We start from the raw sequence: 17,893 nt of genomic DNA, 5'->3' as shown, positions 1-17,893 counted from the left end.
AAAGGGTATGGATACAGTTGGACTTGGCCTTCTGTTGGGATGCCTCGGAAACCTCGCAGGAGGGAGTGGCAGCAGTACTGGCTGGTACGTGTGCCAAGTGAATGCTTCCAAATACCCCTACTGGGGGTGCTTCCCAGATGCTAACTAGAAGTTTCAAGGCATTTGCTCCTGGTGAAAGACCTTTGTTGGCCTAATACCTGTTTAAAGATGTTTAACAGTTTTAGGGCACTGGAGGAGTGATTTTCCTGTGCTCTGGTCAAGTCAGCAACCTCTACATTCCCCCTCCTGCCCCCAAAAAGGTAGCCACAAAGAGGAAGAGCTAGTGAGTGTGCTCTTCAGGAACCTCTGGAGCGCTTTGCATTCCCCTTGGTACTCTCCTCCCAATAGCTGAAGACTATAAAAAGTTCCTTCTATTCCACCTCTCCTCACCCTTCATACTTTTGGTCTTTTCCTGACTGTAGATAGAAACTTTAAAAACTCTATGTCGCCCGGCTGGGCATGGCTCAGCGGTTGAGCATCGACTTAGGATCAAGGTGATCGGGGTTCGATTCCCGGGTCAGGGCACATGCCCGGGTTGCAGGCTAGGCAGCCAATCAATGACTCTCTCATTGATTTTTCTATCTCTCTCCCCCTCCTTTCCTCTCTCTAAAATCAATAAAGATATATTTAAAAAATAAAAAATAATACAAAACAAAAAATAAAAATAAAAACTATATGTCAAAACTCCTTCAAACCTAGGAATGGCTTTCACCTTCAGAAATTCTAGTATACATTTTATAACACACTACCTTTTTTTCTTTGCTAATATTCTTACATCATTCTGTGTATATTTTTTTCTGATTAGATCATAAGTTCCTTAAAAACAAATTACTGAGAAAAAGACCTACCACCTGTACCATTGTCCTGCATATAGTCAGTCTTGATTTGTCCTTGTTTTCCTCTGAGTTATCTTTTCTACTCAACACTCATGTCATCTCTGATGGCAGCATCAGCAGTTCAGTGGTACTCTAGAAAAAGTTTATTCATGCAACAGTGTTTATTGAATTAATTCTACATAGGTATCTTAGAATGTGAGTGCTGATTAATCTCAGTGTTTTTTGGGGGGAATTTATCAACACCTTTGATGGTCCGATAAAAGCCATAGAAACCTCCCAGAAAAACATACACATAAGATAATTATGTGACCCCTGTCATAGAGTCTAGACTTTCTGACCTCCTCAAAACCAAAACAAAAAAATTTTTCAGTGGGATGTGGTTAGTGTTTACCACTGTATGATCACATATGATCTCTACATAGATAAGTGTCTATGTAGTCATTCATATGTAATTGATCAACCATCATACTAAGGGAACTATTTCAATCCTTAAACTTTTTTTAAAAATTTAATCATAAGACCCTAAAGAAAATGGCCATCTTTCTGTTACTAGGATTTGAAAGGCAAAACACATTCTAGCATTGTTTTTCCTTTAAGGTAAGCATTCTAATTAATCACTGATAAAAGCATTTTCCAAATTATAATATGCTGCATCGGTAAACCTAGTCTTTGAAATTTTTTAAGTTCTAGCCTCTGGTTTTAAATTTTGTGCTACCTGAAACGTATAATTACATTCAACTCTGAGCTGCAGAAATAAATGAGATTTTTCATGGAACATTTCCCCATGAGATAGTACAATTGATGTTTCAATCAGTGTTTGTTTATTATCTTGAAAACATTATCATTGAAGAGAATGAGTAGTGATTGCATGAGTAATTTTCATAGCAGTTTATCATGGGTTTCTTTGTGTTCCTTTCCCTGTGCTGCACTTCCTAATTAACACCAGCATTTGCTAAATTTTACTGCAGAAAGACTAATACGATGGAACCCTGTCATCTGGAACCTGAGATCTCTGAATCTGTGTAAAACTTGTATGTGAAAGGGCACAGAGGGGGGAAGCTGTCATTTGAGAATTTCCTCTATATGAATAATTAGTGATGGGATCACTGAACACAAACAAAATTTATAGACTTCTACAACCCCTACCTCTACCTGGAAGCTTGTTGCAATGATATCATTTCAGTAAAACAAGATTGTTGAGATTCCCAAAAGGATGAGATTCCAAGTGGCTTTTAGAAATCCAGTGTGACAAATTTCCTTGTTGCTGGATGAAGCCTATTTTAGATGATAAAATGATCTGATTACAACATAAAGAATCTCCTACCCATAAAAAAGATCTATAGGCAGTACAAACATTATCAAAATCATTAGGGAAAATTATTGAGGTTCTTCCATGAGCAAGGCACTCTTTTTTTTTTTTTAACCTCACCCAGTATTTTTTTCCATTGCTTTTCAGAGAGAATGGAAGGGGGAGAGAGAGAGAGTGAGAGAGAAACATCAGTATGAGAGAGACACATCGATTGGTTGCCTCCAGCACACACCCTGACTGGAGCCAGAGATCGGGGATTGAGCCTGCAACCGAGGTATGTGCCCTTGGCTGGAATGGAACCCAGGACAGGCTGACACTCTAACCACTGAGCCAGACTGGCTAGGGCAAGGCAGGGAATGGCACTCTTAAGAGGTACCAGGCTTGCAAAGAATTACCCATAGCTCAGTGCTCACAGGTAACTAGACTGTAACCTGCATGAAGACAGTGACTGTGTTTTTATTTATGTCGGTTTTGTTACATTTATATTTCCTTATGCCTGTAATACCACCATGCCTGACATATAATAGTTGCTAAATAAATACGTGTCGTACACCTGAATCAACCATTAAAATTGTTGGAGAGAAAAAGGAGTTAAATGAAAGGAGAAAGCTATTTTATAATGTAGCTTTTAAAAGGAAAATACTATGTTTTTTGTTTGTTTTTTTTAATCTTCACCCAAGGATATGCTTTTACTGATTTTTAAAGAGGAAGGGAGAGAGAGAGAGAGAGGGAAAAAAAAACCCCAACCGGTTGCGTCCCATACTTGCCCTGACTGGGGATGTTAACCCACAACCTAGGTATGTGTCTTGACCAGAAATCAAACCCACACCTTTTTGGTGTATGGGACAACGCTTCAACCAGCTGAGCCACCCAGCCAGGGGCTATTCTGTTCTTTTAAAACACTTCTGTAATGTGATATTTGATACCTACAAAATAATATAGTAAATGTAAATTATTAAGCAAAATATTAAAATAAGTCACAGTGAACTCACCACCTATTCAAATAACTAGAAAATTACCAATTTTGTGGAAAATACTTGTGTACTTCCCACTGTCAATCTAGGTCTGCCATCTTATGGATCCTAAATGGTACTGCCAAAACACAGGGCGGTGTATCTGTCAGTGTCAGATGATTTTTGCACAGATAAGAGAATACCTGCTTATGTATATGTAGCTTATTTCCAAAGGAGTTTATACAGCATTTTGAAATTTATTTTCTTTGCTAATTCTTAATTTTAACTCTCTAGGAGAGAATCTCAGAAACTCCTCGCCCCAATTTTCATTGTTTATTGATCCCAATGGATATTTTGTAGGGACCGTTTCATTTTTCTGCCTTTGAAATTGTTTGGAACAAGAGAATGGTCCTTTGAAGTAATTGCACGCAAGCGTGGGCATGCATATTTTATGAAGCTGTGGTCAGCTACTCACATGGTTATGAAATGTAACAGCTTCCTTTCTTTTATGTCGCTGGAAAGTGAGGATGGAGTTTTTTTCATTGCAACTAGGATGTGTGGAATTCACTCCTCTCTCCTGCCAATACAGCTTAGCACTTATCTTTTGTCACATAAAAGATCCAAAACACAGAACTTTCGTTCACAATGAACATGGGGGAGGTTAGACAGTTGGAATCATTTTTAAACTATTTCAAAATTATAACTTTAAAATATTGCAAATAAAAGATAAAGGAAAAAAGATTGATTCCAAAGTGAATTGTGGAACTTGTCTCTAATTAAACTTTGTTTTGTCCAAAACAGATCTAAATAGAATTGTTTTGCCTCTCTTCCCACTAATATAATCTGAGACACTGAGGTATTCTAAGGATTGCTTTTGATGGGCATCCTGAAATTTTATCTGGGACAAAAATGGTAATTCTGTTTAAGGTTGCTGGTTTCATGAAGCTTTTTAAATTGCAGTCTATTTCCCACTATTTTTCAGTTTGCTTCAGTATTTGTGGAGGCTTTAATCCTTTTCAAGATGAAACGTGATTATTATAGTATAGTGGAAGGCACCATTTGGACATGGCTGGCAGTGCTAGCATTTGCTGTAACTAATTTTCGTTGGCATGGATCCTTACAACCAACCCCAAAACATCACCTTATCAATCACAGAGGACTTGCATCCAAACCAGTTAACTTCTCAGGGCTCCCTGTTTTGCTGAATAGAGGTGTTGGCTGAGATTACCTTCTTCCTGCTGCCTCCTGGAAGGTTAGTGCTTTTTCTGATCATCTCATGACTTAATTATCAGACCCCCTTTCTTTAGAATTTTATTTCGGTTTGACTAAGTTATTATTATTGACTTTAGGAAAAAGTGTAAAGTATTATTTCCACATTGAGCCCAATCAGAAGACTGATCTCCATGTTTTTCTGTTTATTTTGGTCATATATTTTAAGATTTTTACAAATATTTAAAATGCTTTAATATTCTGGTCAAAATTAAAAGTATCCTTTTGTAGTTTGTCTCTAGTAGTTTACTTAAAACATATTTGAGAAAGCTTTTGGTTTTTAATTCCAGTTTTTTCAATTCATGTTTCAGATTTTCTAAATCCTTTGCATTTGCTTTTACTCTTAAAATATGCTGTCATTACAAAATTAAATGACTACCCAAGTGCCAACAATATATTTTATAGAAATGAAATAGTTCACAAAAATAAATACAGTGGCCATGAGTCCAAAAATAAAATCATTGCTATTCTGTGCCTTTCATTTAAATAGGCAATCACAGTATTTTTCTTTAGGCAGTTACTTTTGGAAAAATAAGGTACCAGTGAAATTTTAAGTTGAGGCAACTGGTTTTCTACAGCCCTGTTAAAAGCAAAATCAACAGTTATTCTTCAGAGAAACTGCAAAACATTAACAATAAGGGCTTTAAAGTCTTATAGGTCTGGGTTCAAATGCTGATATTGTCACTCATAACCTGGGTGAATTTGAGCAAGTTACTTAACCCCTCTGACCTATTTTTCCTCATCTGTAAAATGGGTGTAATAGTGTCAACTATCTCATCAGTTGTTAAAAGGGTGAAATAAAAGTAAATCAAAGTGAAATAGCACCACACACACACATACACACGCAAGATTTAAAAAGCTTGTTAAGTAGATTTGCCTAATGGAATAAATTGGATAGAAAGAAGTAAAGTGGGCAGTCATTTCTGTGAAAACTCAAGCATAAGTTGGGGTCGCTCTTGGGAATTTTGTAGAATATATTTTTCACTGGAAGGGAGGTTAAACCAGACGTATACTCAGAGATCCTTTCTAATTCAAAAATCTAAGATTTTAGCAAGTTTAAACTAATTCTTTATGCAATTAACCTTAGCAATTTTGGAGAATATGAATGGGAGGCATTTGGGAGGGTGTTTAATAATTATTCTGGAAATACATCCTAAGTTGGGGCCGTAAAAAAAAAAATTTTTTTCTTTTTGTCAGTAGAAGGGGGGAAAAATTGAACTCCTGTAGCTCTAAAAGTGCTTTATAAAAGCATTTATCCATTTTAAGTTTCTCTTCTGTTTCTGCTGATCTTCAGCAAGTCCTTTTTAATAGAATGTGTGGATCATTTTCTGTTATTACTGGGTTCTGGAGTTTGATCTCCCCGAAAAGACAACTATCCTTTGATAACTGGCCATGTGTGGTGGCATGTACCCTGTAGGATCTGGGTGTTGACCAATGATGAAGTTTTTTCCATTCTATTTCCAGCAGAAGAGCCTGTGATCAGAATCCAAGGGCATGATTCGTCCCTTTTGGGTGGATGTCAGCTACACATCCTCTCACTCTTCCCTAGCATACACTCAGTTGAAGGAAGTGGTTCCCTGGCTGCCAGTGCCTGTCAAGTGTCATCTGTGAAGCAGCGCTAGAACTCTCTGGGAGGAGTCTCCCAGACCCAAGGTGAGCAGCAATCCGGGGTTGGTTCCTGAGCGGTGGTGAGCTGACCTCACCATTAGTGCAGTATGCCGTGCCTGACACTATTCGCCCTGGTTCCCACTTTCTCCTCCCATGTCTCCAAGTCATAGCTTTGCCTCTCAGACATTCAGGGCTTGATTTAGTACCCTCCAAAGCACACCTTCTCCTAAAGCTCACTGTCTGGAGAGGATGAGTTATTAATATGCTAATGAAAATTTAGGTTAATGTCTTCTCTCAGGGGTATGTGCGTTTCAGACCTTTCTGCTTATGGAATGAGCATTAGCTGGCAGCAGAGGTATTTGGGGGCTCTTCTGGAGATTGTCACAGTAAGCTATTTCCTAGCCTGCCTTCTTTTAAGGTCTTCATCTCTAGTCTCCAACATGCCCTCTCATACCACATTTTCATTCAGTCAGCAAATATTTATAGAGCTCCAATATTTGTCAAGCACTAGTGCAGGCACAGGGCATACCACAGTGAGCTAAAGAAAGGCACAGTCCCAGCCGTAACAATATAGTCTAATGAGAGATTTGGACAACCAAATAATTAAATATATCTTTATTGATCAGACAACCAAATAATTGCATAAATAAATGTCAAGTTATCATGGTAGCAACTGCTGAGAAGGGAGGAAACGCTTATGCTGCAGGGTGACCTAGCCAGGAGGGCCAGGACATATTCCTGAAACAGTTTGATTGAGCTGAGTTAATGAGACAAAAGTGATGATAGGATGCATTGGTTTCACATGATTGCTATAATAAACTATTGGGTTGCTGAAAACATCAGAAACTTACTGTCTCATAGTTTTGGAGGCTAGAAGTCCAAAATCAAGGTGTTCGCAGGGCTGTGCTCTCTCTGACAGTATAATTAAGTCCAACCCGGAACAAAATCCATCTAGTCGTCTCCATCAGGGTGATGACATCATTTTGTTGTGTTCATCATTTCTGGCTCCTTTTATTTTATTTAAATGCTGGATTCAATCAGTTCTTAATATAAGCATTCCTGGGACGACTCTGTTTTCCCATTCTAATGGATTCTATTCTGCCTTTTCTATATTAAGCTATACCTTTGTGGGCTGGTATTCAGCTGTGCCTGCTCTGGCTTATTAAAGCTACTGATAGAGACTGAGTCCCAGCCCTGGCCGGTGTGGGTGGCTCAGTTGGTTGGAGCATCATCCCATGCACCAAAAGGCGGGTTTGATTCCTGGTCAGGGCACGTACCCAGATGGCGGGTTTGATCCTGGCCTGGGCATGTTCGGGAGGCAACTGATTGATGTTTCTCTTCCCCTCTCTAAAATCAATAAAAAAATTAAAAATATGAAACCATAAAAAATAAGAATAAAAATTTTAAAAGACTGAGTCCCAGCTAGTAGGTAACTCAGGAACACTCTAGTACATACAGCCCTAAATGGGCTTAGGAGTCCCATGAAAGTCTTTTTCGTATTTTAATTTTTGTCTTTTTTAAAAATTGCATGAGCATTTTCTGAAAATATTCTTATTGTAAAAGATTAAGAACATACAAGAGCAAGATGTAAAAAAAAATTTATGTGCCATCTCTCTCCTCAATATTCCCGTCATTCCATTCACTATTTCCTAAGTGAGATTTGCTCTTTTCAACACCTTTTCTGGGTACATGTACCTAAACACTCTCTCTATATGTTTATATACAGCCTTTACATATATACACACATTTTATATTCTCTATATTATATAGTATTACATTTTATGTATGTATATACACAAATACATAAGTTTTTTTAACTTTAGCACTAGCATGTCATCATATCATACGTATTATTCTATAACTTGGTTTTTATATGTTTTTATAGTCTTTTCCTTCTTTCCCTCCCTCCCTCCCTCCCTCCCTCCCTCCCTCCCTCCCTCCCTCCTTCCCTCCCTCCTACGCTTTTTAATCACTGCAGAGTATTCCATAACACAGATGTATCATTCTGTAAACAATGTCCTATTGATGTTTTTTGCTGTTAATGCTGCAGTGAACAGTGTTACCCTTGCATCTTTGTCCATATGTGACAAAGGTTAGATTGTCCTTCACGTTAGATTCAGAGAGGTGGTATCCTGGGCATATGCATTCAAATTTGGGGAAATGTCTGTGGTCCCCTTTCTGCCTCCACAGTTTTCCCAGCTGGTGCTGCCCCTAAACTCTGGGGCGTGGGCCTGTAGGCTGGGGAGGCCACGTGGGGACCTCTGCTATATTCCTTTCAATCAGAGAACAATAGAGTTTGGAAATGTGACCAACGCTCTGGAGGAGCTGCTGACACCCATGTTCCTAGATGTCTAGGAGCACAGACAGACACCTTGCTCTGGAAAGCAGAAATCTAAAATTCTGTGCTTTGAAGAAAGACACAGCACACATTGCAATTTTAGTTTGATTATATAGAAATTAACTTTTTCTATGGCTTTAAGTTGGGACAGTTGGCTAAATTGTATTTAGAAAAAAGCCAAATTTTGATTTCTACCCTACATCATACATCAACATGAAATTTCAGGTAAAGCACAAATTTAGCTGTAATGAAGCTAGACTGTACTAGAAGAAAATTTTGGTGAATATTTATATACAGAGTGGAGCAAAAATAGGTTTACAGTTTGTATGGAAAATAATACAATAATTAATAAGTAAAAATACAAGAATAAACTTTGTTTCACATACTTATATTTGTAAACCTACTTTTGCCCCATCCTGTATTCTAGGGGTGGCCTTTATTTTTCTAAGCATGACACCGAAGTAAGAAACCACAAAACAGAATACACTAATTTGACTAAAAGGAAATTATAAAAACTTTCCCATGACAAGAAAATCCCATATAAGCAAAAATTTAAGGCGAAGGACCACCTGAGAAAATATATTTAATATATTTTAAAATATATAATAGACCTTGTATAACATCCTGTATACAGGTCCCCAAATAGGAAAAAGTCCCCAATAGGAAAAATGGGTAAAGGTCATGATTAAGCAATTTATCAAAGAGAAAATACAAAGGACCAAAATATTTAAGTATAAATTAGTATAATATTTCTGGAGCTAATATACAGCATGGTGACTATACTGTATTGTATACTTGGAAGTTGCTCACCACACACACACACAAGTGGTAATTATGTGATGTGCTGGAGGTGTTAAGTAACCTTACTGTGGTAAACATTTCGCAATACCAAATCATCACATCGTATGCCTTAAACTTACACTGTTACATGTCAATTATCTTTCAATAAAGTGGAAAAAAAATAGTCTATATAGTTCATGCTCTTGATTCTCAATAACTCAGTGCTCTTACCTACTTAAAAGCAGAACTGTATCTTCTTGAGATATTAAGGTTCAAATTAGGTCCAGTCTTCTAATAATATAATTTTGCATTTTCTGCTTCTCCTGGCCAGGTGCCAGGACAGGCCACCTCAGGGACACGAAGGGAACAGTTATGATTCACTCAAAACCGTAGTTCAGCTAACCAGGGGAAGGCAATGCAGTGGGTGGGGACGCTGAAGTAGCCATAACAACAGCAAAAACACCTCTAATGAATGACTTCTCAGTAAGACACTGCAGACCATGGATGTGCTTTTAACACTCCGTTAAATGCCAAACCAACTGATGGGGTCAAATGTTGATAAGCATTCAAAATTCTTTTTCTTATCAAATAGAGAACCTTGTTGCAAAATCATTATCTGTAGTCTAAAACAGTTGGTAATCTTGTTAGGAACCTCAACTAAAAGTCTTCTGGGTCTGTTGTTTCTTAAATTCCCTTCAGAAATGGGCAGGGTGGAGGGAGAAGTTTCCATGGGTTACCATGACTGCAAAAGTGACTTACCCTGCTGCTGCTAAAAAGGTTGGTTGGTTGATATAGTTTAATACCAACTGCCAGAGCAGTTGAAAATTAGAATGATTTGGTGCAAGCTCATGGAAAATCTTCAAGCATGATTTTCTCTGGTCCCCTTTTCAAACAAAGGAGCGTGGAAGAAAAATACCCCTTCATTCCAAAGTGCCCCATTCAAGAACCCATACCTTGGCTGCTGTGAGGAGCTGCAGAGGAAGGAATTTACCCTGGGTGGAAAGTTCATTGAACATGCTGAGCTGACTATTTGAAAATTACTTGTTCCAAAGCCCTTCAGAAACCAGTAATCCTATTAGCTTGGCTTCTGGAGCAGTTACCTATCTGCAGTAAAAAGTAATTACAACTGTCAGCCAGCAAATAATTGCTCTGGTGTCTAAATGAATGGGAATCTTCTCTGAAAGGAGTGACTGTTCCTAAATGAGTCAGCTCAGCCCGTCTTCTCTGCTTTGGTTGCTGACAAATTGGGCCATCTGCCTAAACCAGTGAGGAAGGGTGAAAGGGAGCTGTAATTGGTGGAAACAAAGCAGGACAGGGACTACCCAGAGTTTATCAACCGAAGGGCTTTTCTTTTTTCTTTGAAGGGCTTTTCTGAGCCACGCTAGGACTGAGCCACCTTCAAGCCTTTTCTGAAGGCATGGGCACTTTGGTCAAGGACTTGCCCGCTGGCTGCATCACAAAACCTCTGAATCTCCGGCCTTTCCTCCCATTCTTTGCCAGTGCTCACTACATTTACAAGGGAGTCTAGAGGACAGGAATCCCCATGCCCACAGCTGGGTAACAAGGTCAAGGGGTGTCAAAGTAGGTCATTTCCAAAGAAAATCAGTGGGAAGGGTTTGGCAAGGACAGGAGTCAATTTGTAAAAGGAAAAAATTCCAGTAGGTCAGAGCAATGCCTTTCTAATAATGATACTCAAAAGCCTCAGGTGCTGCTCAGGACTCCTGAAGGACCCCACTTTCACCTGCTGGAAAGCCAGTTCTCCTTAGGTTGGTGTGCCCCACGTCACTAACAGCTGAGAGAACTGGGTACAATAGAGCCTGCCCTGAGGGGGGAAGATCAGAGTTTCCCCCTCAGCCACGTGTTAACCAGCTGCACAGTTTTGGGCCAGCTCTAGGATTTTCCAGGCCTCTGTTTTGTCACATGTAGAATGAGAGGAGCAGTTTCTGGTATGGGCTCTCCTACTTGGAAATTCTCTGCTAGATTTGGGGCCCAGCTGGGCTGCATGGTCCGAATGCTGGCGGAATGCTGCGGGCAGTCGGCTTTGGGAATGAAGGTTTCAGGAGCTCTTGGAAGCTTAATTGAAAGGTTTTTGAAGAGCTACTGTGCATGAAGGTCCAAAGGGCATGGTTAAGCCCTGGGGGAAGCTTACACAAAAATGGCTGCAGATTTGGGAGGCAGTAGATTGTCAGGTAGAGGCCTGGCTCCATGCTAACTGTGTGCCTAGAGGCTGGGACCTGGTGCAAGTGAGCAAACTTGCTCGGCCTGGATATTATCCATTATCCTCTGCAAATAAGGAAGAAGCAGCACTGCAGGAATGTTGTATTGGTGAGGATGAGCATTGCTGATGCAGAGAGAGGAGAGCCACAAGCTTCCTGCATGGTCTTCCATCCCAGTAACAGCTACTCTGCAAAAATAACAGACCATCCTGTGGCTATGTATCTGTGCACCAGCCCGTTTTTCCTTCTTTCTTTAGCTCCAAGTTTAATACTAATATTGACTCATAATATTAAACACCTAACTCGACTGCGGACACATTTACTACTTAGAGACCAACAATATTGCTTTAAATGTATTGCTAAGAAGACATGAATTCTTTCCTGAATAATTATGCCTGGGGTGGTTGCATAAGTAACAGTAATTAAGCAAATGCCTGAGATAATTATTTACCAATTATTAATTCAAAGTGTGTATTCTTTCTCTCCACTTTAGATTTACTTTATTATCATATCTATGAAAAATGTTAATAGAAAGATGTATATTTATTGTTATTAAAGATATCACTTGATTTTAAGTGTAGTACTTTAAACTGCTTATCAGCTATAATGCTTTTATAAACAATTTTTGATGCAAGGACTAGGGAAATAATCACCTATTTTTTTACAAAGCACTTTGTTCAAAATATTGAGGGAGGATAGTAAGAAGCTAGGAAAATTCCATAGCAAGTGGAATGGGGAAACTGAGACAGATAACTAATTCAAACTGGTCAAGCAATTTACAACAAGCTATAGAAGGTCACCTCCCTAGAGATAACATCTAGGCCTCAGTCCTATTTCAGATCCAGGGCTAGAAAAGCAGCAAAACCAGATGGGCAACGCCAGGACCAGTTGCAATGACTAATGACCCCTTGTCCTGGTGCTGACAGATCAGTAGAGACCACACCTGGAAAACTGATGAATATTCTGCTGAAACCCTCCCCTGAGACCTCCCCTGAGATTCCTGCCTGCAAGAGAGAGAAAAAAACCCTCAAAACAAAGGACCCAGCATTTGCTCTCCCTCCCAGGAGCATGCCCCTGCCTTTCTCTTCCCCCTCTTCTTCCCCCACAGGCATGCATCTCCTAAATTTTCAGGGTCCCCACGAGACTTGCAACCAGGGCAGCAATGGGCAGTAGCAGCAGCTTGTTCTGGGCTAACCCCTGAACTTGTCTCCAAGGCCCCCCTTTTCTATGACTTCCTAGTGAGCCAAAGCAGCCTGCCTTGTCTCTCTCCTCTATGCTAAGCATTTCCTTGTTTCACTATCCCCAGCTTTAATAAATGTACCCTCAAAATCACCTGAACTTGTGTTGTGAAATCTTTCTTGCATGAAGTCAAGAACCCACACACTATTACTGGCTGGCCCTGGGCAGACCCACTCAGGGCCAGGTCCCCTGTCCGGTAGCAATATTTTGCAGGCAAATTTGACTGCATGAAACTCCCTGAACCACCCATCAGACATGTTTTGTTTTCAGTGTAACATTCACATTTATTCTGTAAGCGTTGGAGTGATGTTCTTTGTTTGCCAAGCACTGGGCCTGGCACAGAAGTGCCATAGAGTTGAGAATAAACACTTGAGTGCTTTCTGCTTTTATTTCCCTTGGAGAGCTCTTTTCGTTCTCAAGGTTGAAACTTTGGAGAACTCGTCTTTTTGTCAAGATTTTAAACTCTATGCAGATAACTCTCAAGTCAACATTTTCAGCCCTGTAGCCCTCCAGGCCCACATCCCTGCTCAGGTAGGTATTCTATCACCTGAAATCAAACTATCTCTGGGTCTGTCTTAGTCTGGAAGGCTTCTTTAGCTAGGCCTCAAAGTGTGGTCTGTGGGGAGAGGGGCAGGGGAGGTGTTCTAGGTAGGAGGGCAGCCAACAGAGAATTAGGAATAAAAGTGGTGTGGTGGGGCCACTGTCAGGTTCCTGCGGACGCTTCGGACTGGGAGGAGTGAGAGAGAACCCAAGCCATTAGCACTTGTGTTTGGCTGAAGAAACAGTGGTGTGGCATCAGTGTACCGAATGGATTGAAAGGAGGCTGGAGGCAAGGGGATCAGCCAAGGGGTTGTTTTAATATTGCAAGTATAGCATAATGATAGCATTGATTAAATGACAGGCTATTTAGATCCTTTTGGAGGAGAGGGTCATGGACCCTTTGGGAATAGAATGAAAGCTTAGGGGGTCTTCTCCCCAGAAAAATATGCACACATGTGCCCAGTGTTACCTATTATGGCGGGGGGGGAGGTATCATGGGTCCTAGTGGGTCATGAAAGAAATGGATTTGGGATCCCCAAAGGAAATAGGAATATTTGCACAGTGTAACTGAAAGAAGTCAATAGGAGACTGGGAAAAGGAAGTCATTTGGGAAAGAAGGGAACAGGTTTATTTCATACAGCAGGACATGTGGAGATACGCTGATGTGCTTTTGGCAGCTGGAAAGGTGTCTGGAGCTGTGAGGAGAGACCTGGCCGCATGGCTGGAGATGGAGATCTGAGTCATTGGATTTGATTGCTAGAGTTTACATTTTGAGAATGAATGAGCTCCCTGGGTTAACAAGAAAATCAGAAAGCAATCAAGTATTTCTTAATACAAATAATGGAGGCATAAAAATGCAGGTAATCATCCTACAAGTGTTTAAGATTGCTACTGCAAAAACCATACATAAAAAAAAGACGGTGAATTCCTAAGTAAATCATTTCATTAATATTTATTAGAGCCCTAGCCAGTTTTGCTCAGTGGTTAGAGCATCGGCCCATGGACTGAAGGGCCCCAGGTTCCATTCCAGCCAAGGGCGTGTACCTCAGTTGCAGGCTCGATCCCTGGCCCCAGTCAGGGCATGTGCTGGAGGCAACCAATTGATGTTCTCTCTCTCTCTCTCTCTCTCTCTCTCTCTCTCTCTCTCTCTCTCTCTCTCTCTCTGCCTTTCACTCTCTCTGAAAGACAATGGAAAAATATCCTCAGACAAGGGTTAAAAATATATATATATTTATTAGAAAGCTTAAAAATTAAACATAAGTTGTAAGAATCAAGATCAGGATAGAAGCCAACCATGTAAAGTGATAGTTGTTGAAATAAACTTAAGATGAACAGGTACATCAGCATGGCTAAACTTTTCAAAATTGCCTTCTTGGTGTCTGTGTGTTGCAGTGGAAGCAGTGGAAGTCTAATTAGCATGCCCCTGCGGTTTCAGTTTTCTGCCTGCATCACCTGAGCTGGCAACTGAAGCAGCAGCATCTAGATCCTCTGACCTGCACTCACTGGGGGCTTGTTGGAGGTTGATCTCCCGGGAACCAATGCATAGAAGCAGACTGCTCTCCCAGAAGAGAGAAGGGAAATGATATGGTTTGTTCCGCAAATATCCAGGCTGCTGCACACTATATTCAAGAAGTCACCACTCTGATGTTCAGCTTTGGGAATTCACCAGTTCTTCCAACTGGGGCCAAAGTGACACACCTATTCCAGAGACTGAGGTGGGACATGTCCCTGAGCCCTCCCTTGGTCACTCTCTTAGGCTGTTGCCACCTTCCCCAAGGGTCTGGCTGTCACCGGACAGGCCAGGAAAGGCCCTGCATGGATCCAGGCTAGGACTGAAGATACTATAGCCATGAACCACCCAGGAACTGAGCACTGGTCCTGACTTTGTCAGAACCCATGTCCTATTCATTACAATCAGGTCTCTACAGCCAGGTTTTAAAGATAGTATCTGCCTGAAAACAGAGAATATCCCTGAATTACTGGGGCATTTCTGGGCAGTGTGATTTATTTAACAAAATAACTGTGGCCGTTTCAGAGGCCCTAAGTCATCTTTACTTCCCAGGGGCTATACAGCTTTGGGGACCCATTCAGATAGTTACAGCGTAACCGTCCCGGAAGACCTGTAGATTGAGGGTCACCAGGCAGAGTGGGCTGAGCCAGCTGGAGGAAGCCTCGGCCCCCAGCTGGCTCTGGACTCCCACTGAGCCCATTTGCTGCTTCTGTCACCTTGCCAACGGCTTCTCCTCACTCCCCACTGCTCTTCTTGCTCTTGTGTGATTGTGGGAGCTGCTCAGCGAGGCTCCCTAACCTTTCCTTGCCTGGGCTTCACCTCCCTGTGCGTTTTCCAGCAGGGTCCATGTTCTACATGAGGAGCCCCTCCTGGGATGACACAGGGTTTCCAGGGGATTAACACCCCCCCCCCCGGGGGGATGTCATCTCTGTGTTATGTTCCCTCAGCCCTTAGAGCCCAGGACAGGGCTGGGAACCTTGTCAGTGTTACTAAAAGAAATATGAAAAGAAATCAAACACATGGACACATTTAGGGCCTGGTACAAAGTGTAACAGCCACTCCTGGCAGTTCTGAAAGTTTGTAGGATGCTACGACATGTCAGTACTTTCAAAATCTCAGCTGCCTCTTGCTGTTACACAGGATCCTTGGGATTCTTGCTTTTGAGCGCTGTGGGTGATGATGGCTTGCTGTGACTTTTCAGTTACTCAAGGAAAACCTGCAGGAGAGCAGGTTTTCCTGAGCATTCTGGTTCTGAAAGTTTCACTCTGGAAGGTTCTTTGCAACCGCACCAACACAGAGCCCAGTGTCTCTGGCTGGCATATTAGAGATGCTAATTTCGTCTTCTTTCTTTATTACATGATCCCACTTAAAAGAAAAACTCCCTCGCACTGTTCGTCTGATTGCTTAGGGTCTCATGCCGTAACATATAAAGTTTTACAGTAATTGAAAAAGTAATGAATAACACCCCAGGCAGTAAACAAATCACAAAGTTCATTAATTCAAAGTCCCAAACGTCAGTTTGTAGAACACTATAGCACAGTGTAAAATAACATTACCTGCAGTGTAAGAATGGGAAAGTGGGAATTAATTTTATTTTAATCTTTAATGCACTTTTGAATGCTCGTAAAAGATATTAAACATTAACATAATTTAATATATACACTGGCATTTATTAAACCACTGATTCATGAACAAATTAAGCATCATGTATTTTTTAAGTATTAAAAAATAGTGATAATTAACGGGAATATCAGAGGAAACCATTATCAACATAATTCTGCAGAATCCCTCATAGATTAGGCAACCCACATGCTGAAGGATCATGAAAAACTGTGACCAGCTGCCTGATAATCTCAAGAGAGGTTGGAAGACATTATGCCTTCACTTGTTCTGATGAATCAGTGAGCCAAACATTTGAACATAGTGACAAATCAGGAGATGAATTCCTTCCTTGATGCTACCTTTCTGTCTAATAGGGAGAGATGTGTTTCTCGTGTTTAGGCAAATCAAGCCGTATGGAGTTCTGCCTACGACAGGCATCACTAATGACGCAGAATGGAGAACTACACTGGGAATCTCGCTTAGTCTGAATGACTATCACCACTCTGTGACATTTCATTGCTGAGGTCTTCGAATCTGACGGACCTGACTTGAATTTTGATTTTTTAAATACAAAAACTAACTCAAAGTAAGTAGCAAATTGGGATGACTTTTCACTAAAAGGAAAGAGTTGTCATTCTGGGGGCTGAATCAGTTTGTAAACCAGTCAGGTGCTAAATCAACATGCACTGCTACATCGGTTTTTTCCCTAGTTGTAAAGTGGATTTATCCACGAAATTTGGTTGGTGTTGAAATTGAGCATGGGATTCCAAGCTGCAAAAAGAATTTATTGTCTCTGAAGTTCTTCAGTATATTTTTTGTGTTTGTCTACTCTAACAGGGCCTTTTGGCTTAAATTATCTAGTTTGACAGGCTAGAACGATCAAGTTAACAAAATGATTGCCAAGTGTCCACTAAGCACACCCATAAATTCAATTGGCTAATTAATATTTAGTTAGGTTCATAATTTCCCCCAAAATGAATCACTTGCATCTGCCTCATGTCAGTGGCCTCTTTGCTGGTGCACCCTGTAGAGCCACTTTGGCTCATAGTTTGCAATTATTGATGCAAAAAATTAGTAATCAGAAATTAAACTTTATTTAAATAATCCTGGAAGAAATAAATTTGGGACTGAACTGTCGTTTTGTAAATAACTTCTTTCTATTTTATCATAAAGGTAAGAATATTCATTATATATTATGAATTATAAAGCTGAATGTGTATATTTCCCACAACTCCACTGCCCAGATGTTACCTTGTTTACTTTGGGATACATAAACTTTATTTTTCAAATATACATATATGTTTTCCCCCAAAGTGTGCTCCCACTAAGCCTATTGTTTTAAAACCTTTAAGAGACATGTCATATATCATGGCAGCTTTCCATATTAATAAACATAAATTAATTTCATCACTTTTAAGGCTGCATAATGTTTTACTATATGGACCTTTAGGTTGTCTCTAATTTTTCACTGTTTATTGTGGACTGAACTGTGTTCCCCCAAAATTCAGGTGTTGAAGCCCTCACTGTGTCTGTATTTGGAGGTAGGGCCTTAAAAGAGGTAATTAAGGTTAAATGAGGTCATAAGAGTGAGGCCTTAATTCAATATGACTGGCATCTTTATATGAAAAGGAGGAGACACCAGAGCAAGGCCATG

This window comes from Miniopterus schreibersii (genome assembly GCF_964146895.1).
Source record: "Miniopterus schreibersii genome assembly, chromosome: 1".
Lineage (NCBI taxonomy): Eukaryota > Metazoa > Chordata > Mammalia > Chiroptera > Miniopteridae > Miniopterus > Miniopterus schreibersii.
Note: the sequence above shows the minus strand (reverse complement) of the source record.